Source organism: Myotis lucifugus, unplaced genomic scaffold (assembly GCF_000147115.1).
Source record: "Myotis lucifugus unplaced genomic scaffold, Myoluc2.0 scaffold_142, whole genome shotgun sequence".
NCBI lineage: Eukaryota > Metazoa > Chordata > Mammalia > Chiroptera > Vespertilionidae > Myotis > Myotis lucifugus.
Genome location: NW_005871190.1, coordinates 3,277,569 through 3,283,236, shown reverse-complemented (window position 1 = coordinate 3,283,236; position 5,668 = coordinate 3,277,569).

The following is a 5,668-nucleotide window of genomic DNA, read 5'->3' as shown; positions in this document are numbered from 1 at the left end:
CCCTTTTTTATACCCACACCAGGGCGGTTCAGGAAGTTTTGGGGCCTGCCCCTTGTCTCTTCAGGGAAGGGTCATTGGGGAGGTTAGGTTCCCCCCCTTCACCCACAGAAAAAGGCCATGGAGGGGAGTGGGGCCCCCCCCCTTTTTCACCCACAGAGAAGGCCCGATCAGGGGGTTGGGGCGCTCCCACTGTCACACTCAGGGAAGGGCCGATGGAGAGGTTATGGCTCTCCCTCCTCCCCCAAAGAGCAGGGCCCGTGGGGGGGGGGGGGTTGGGGCGCCTCACCCTGTCACACATAGAGCCGCAGGGCGATCAGGGGATTGGGGAGCTCCCCCCTATCAGGCACAGAGCAGGGCTGATCAGGGGGTTGGGGCGCCTTCCCCTGTCACGAACAGAGCAGGGCAGATAGGAAGGTTGTGGCCCCGCCCCCTGTCACACACAGAGCCGCAGGGCGATTGGGGGTTTGGGCACTGCCCCCTGTCAAGCTGATCCCAGTGCCGGGAGGCCTCACGGCTCCGCTGATCCCGGTGCCGGGAGGCATATTACCCTTTTACTATATAGAATAGAGGCCTGGTGCACGGGTGGGGGCCGGCTGATTTGCCCTGAAGGGTGTCCTGGTTCAGGGTGGGGGTCCCCACTGGGGTGCCTGGCCAGTCTGGGTGAGGGGCTGAGGGCTGTTTTCCAGCTGGCGGGTGACTGAGGCTCCCAACCGCTCCTTTTTTTCTTTTTTTTCCTTTTTTTTAATTCTGGGCCAGCTTTAGCTCTGAGGCCTCGCTGCTGAAAACATTGATACAATGTTGCAGTCTGGCTGGCTGAAGCCCGGGCCGGTTTCTGGGGTTTTGTTTAGCTTCTACATTTGCAACATAGTTGCTTAGAGTTGCAGCTGAGAGGCCGGCAAGTCAGGCAGGGAACATTGGAGTCCGCTGTCACTGGAGCAAGCAAGCCTCCCTGCTCGCTTCAGTGCATAGCTGCCGGCCGCCATCTTGGCTGACAGTTAATTTGCATAAGGATATGCTGATTAGCCAATGGGAAGGGTAGTGGTCATACGCTAATTACCATGTTTCTCTTTTATTAGTGTAGATGCATTCTCAGATTCTGAGTTCAAGGGAAAGTTTCACATATAAGAAAACTGTTTCAAAAATCTTCATATTTTTGTGCATATATATATATGCTGTACATACACATAAATAGCTAAATATACTCTTAACTTGTTAAAAGACTTTATGTAGCCCTGACTGGTGTGGCTCTGTTAGTTATAGTGTCCTGTGCAGCAAAAGGTCATGGGTTCTATTCCTGGTCAGGGCACATCCTAGGTTCTGGTTCCATCCCCAGTTGGGGCATGTATGAGAGGCCACTGATCGATATATCTCTCTCACATCAATATTTCTCCCTCCTTTCCTCTTACTAGAAAGAGAAAAAGCTTTATATAAAGAATATTTTTGAGGATGAATATTAACCTGAGAGGAGATCTCTAGGTAAATGTTTTGCTCTATCATAATAAATGTATTAATGTCTTGAATTAAAATATATATAAGACATGCTTCTCAAATTTCCACATTTCTGTATGTATTCAACAAACATTTATTAATTTGTTAAATTACTAGGTCAAAGCCTAATAAGACACAGTCCCTACCTTTGAGAAACTCACAGTCTATCAGGAAAGACAGACATAAATAAATAAGTAGCATAAACTGCGAAAATGCCATAATGAATACATATGTCAATAACTCAAAGAGGAACCTAATGATTCGGATGACAAGAATGATATATTGATTATAAGATCAATATAAATCAATGGTGTGATGGCTGTAAAAAAAATCCAATAACAAATTGCCTTAATTTGTGTGTGTTTAGTGTTCAAAATGAAGAAGAAAATAATTTTTGAAATACAGTTTTATAACTTGACCACATCTGGATTGTTCTCATTTCTGGCTATCACATTAAACTAAACCTCTAAGGATAATAAAAATGTATGACATTATGACATTGAAATATGTGAAAGAGAATAGAGCTGCTTAATGTAGAAAAATAAAATGTGTGGGGTACATGGGTACATAAGTGTGACGGTCGAGTATTTGAATATTTGGCACACTAAAAAAATAAAAATCCATATACTTCCAAAGTGTAGAGCTAAAATACTCTAAAATATTGCAGAAAATAATTATTTTATAACACGAAAAGCTGTTTTCTCCTAATTAGAACTATTCAGAAATTGAAGGGGCTTCTCTTAAACCTTTTCTCTCTGACTGTAAACAGCTTTGAGATGGCAAATGAACTGTCAGCACTGTTCATCTGTGCATTGATGCTTTGTGTGGGTGGGTGAAATGGGTGATTTCATGCTATTTTAATGCTTCTATCTCTCCCTCTCACGCACACGTACATACATCATGATGCATTTTTTTCTCTCATTTTTCAAACTCTTTCACCATTTATATACCCACTTAAACATACACACATACTTTATGTGCCTATGTAAATAGAAAAGACAAAAACATGAATTTTTGATCAATCTTTATTTGAAGTGGGATGAGAAAAAAAGAATAATAGAGCATATCAGCAAAGACAAATTATCCAGTGATTATACATGATAGTAAGTATGTGCAGAAGAGATTATTGTAATTACCTGCTTAATCTTTAAACTGGAACTATTTTCAAGCAGAGAAAATATAGGGACCTCTATCTAGCTTATGTTGTTAGCTTCTAATCTATCTTACTACAGGTTTTGTCTTAATTTTTTACTTTGTTCTTAAATACAGGCTAATAACCAGTGCCAGATCCCTCCCTTGTACTCTGATTTCTATGTGCAAACTTGTTACCATTTGCTTGTTTGTTTCCTTGTTTTTAAACCTATGTCTTCATGCTTACATTTGAGTTCTTCTTAGTTCCCTACTTTTTCTAAGAACCCCATCACCCCATTTTCCAATCTGTTTCTCCCAGGTACATAGTTCCTGCAGTCTTAGACTATTGATGATGCTTTTATCCCACTTGCTTGTTGCTGGTCTTTCATGGACCTCATTTCCTAATTTTGTATCTTTGTGTTGCCTTCTAAATAGATCTCACTGAGACTCTTTAACAATTTTTAAATTTAGACTCACATCTAGTGTTGGTCACCTACCACAACATTATTGTTTTTAAATATATTTCTTTATTGATTTCAGAGAGGAAGGGAGAAGGAGAGAGAGATGGAAACATCAATGATGAGAGAGAATCATTGATCAGCTGTCTCCTGAACGCCCCCTACTGGGGCCCACGCCTGCAACCCAGGCATGTGCCCTTGGCCGGAATCGAACCCGGGACCCCTCAGTCCGCAGGCTGACGCTCTATCCAGAGCCAAGTCGGCTAGGGCGCATTATTGTTTTTAATGGCAACAGTTTTGTCTTTAGGAAACTTGAAGATCCATCATGTATCAGGCATCAAGTTAGTTCATTGAGGAACATATCATTTACTTCACATGTGTTTTACATGCTGCTGAGTGGGCTCAGACTCCTGGCAACCCTAAGTATTAGTGATGTCCATGATGTTTGGTCCACAACAGCCCTGCTCATCTCTTCTAGACTCATGCCTATAGTTTTCCTCTTTTCTTCCTGCCTTCTATTTTTCCAAGCATCATTTTTTTTCCAAGGAAACCTGCCTTCTCATGATGTGCCTAAAATACTACAGCTTCAGTTTTGTCATTTCCCTCCAGTGATGTTTCAGGCTTAATTTGCTCTAGGACCTACTGTGGGTACCCTGACCAGAGTACACCGGATGTTAAAGGGCCATGTGCCATACACATGTGCAAAGGCAATGACACTGCAGTTTTACTGTACGCACTGCGCAGGTGCACCTTTATCTTACGTAACACTGATGTCAGTATTTGGCAAGAAGCCTCTTTTGACTGAGTTAGTTCAAAATGTGTTGCTGAACAGCTGGGCGGGGGGGGGGGGGGGGGACTACGGTGTTTGCAGGGGCCGCTTTGGGCAGCTGCATGGTCTGCAAGAAAGCCTAAGAAAGCCTATCCCATCTTCCTGCAGTCTTCTTCCAGTTTCCGGCATCCATGGAGGTCCCTAGCAGAGGGGCTCAGACCCAACACCTACTTTTTTTTTTATCTCTCTGATGGTTCAGGACATCCATAGAGCACTTCTCCAATGCCATATTGTCAATAATTTTCTTTCTTTCTTTCTTTCTTTCTTTCTTTCTTTCTTTCTTTCTTTCTTTCTTTCTTTCTTTCTTTCTTTCTTTCTTTCTTTCTTTCTTTCTTTCTTTCTGTATTGCCTATCATCCTTTTTCACTGTTTAAGTTTTACACCCATACATAGTAAAAATTGAGAATATGAGAGTATGGATGTTCTTAGCCTTGGTTTCTAATGACACATGTTTGCTCTTCGTGATCTTAATTATCCCATCACTGCCCTTCTGAGTTTTAGCCTTCTCTTATTTTCTTCCTGCAGCCTCCATTTGAACTGATTACCAAATCAAGACAAGCAAAATCTTTAATAATTTCGAAGTCTTTGTTGTCTATGTTAAAGCTGCATATTTCTTCAGTAGTCATGGTATTTGTCTTTCAGGTGTTTAAATGCACCTTCTTCTTTCACTTTCATCAGAAATCTTTTCAGATTATTGCCGCTTTCTTCCAGTTAGATGGTGTCATCTGAATATCTTAAGTTGTTGATATTTCTTCCACCTATTTTCACACCTTTCTCTGAGTCTTGCCCACTTTTTCATATGATGTGTTCTGAGTACAGAATAAACAAATGGGGAGATAAAATGCCCCTTTGTCTGCCACATTTCCCTATAGGAAGCCATTCTGGCTCTCCAGATTCTGTCCTGAGAGTGCCTTCCTGTCCGCAACACTTTATGCATCAGGATGGTCAAGTGTTGAGGCACAGCCATTTCTTTCAGAACAACCCCTAGCTTTCTATGATACACAGTCAAAGGCTTTATCACAGCATATAAAACAGACTAAACTTCTGGAATTCTTTGCCGCACTATAGTATCCAACAATGGTTTGCAATTACATCTGGAATGCCTCTTCCTTCTCTGAATCCATCTTGAACACCCACCATTTCTTACTCATTGAAGGTAGAAGCTTTGTTTCATCATCTTAAGCATCACTTTACTCGAGTGGGAAATCAGAGCACTGGTCCTGGAGTTACTGCACTCCTTGGCATCTACTTCTTAAAAATGGGGATGTATAGGCCATTGTTTTGTTTTCTATATTTGTTGGCATGGTTTTGGCAGGATTTTGACAAATCAGTGTCTGCAGCCTGAAATAGTTCTATCTGTATCTCATCTAGCCCTAGTGATTTGCTTGTTCCCAATACTTCCAAGGCTGCTTTAAACTTCAGTTTCTAGATTACAGGTTCTTTTTTATAGAAATTTTTTTCAAAGGTGTTTCTCTTTTATCTCTCTCTGTCTTCAGTCTAGATTTTTAGTAGACTATTTCCACCTCCTGTTTAGTTTTTTCTTAAGTTTTTAAAATATTTATTTAAGTTATGAAAATAACACATGAACAGATACTTAATGTTAAAAAGTAAACAATACATTCTTTTTTTTTCCCCATCCTCCCCCCCCCCCCCACTCATGCGCTCATCCCCCTGTTGGCCAGGTCCCATTGGTTTGGCTTATATGGATGCAAACAAAGGCCTTTTGTTGACCTCTTCCCCCTTACCCCCCACCCTCCCCTACT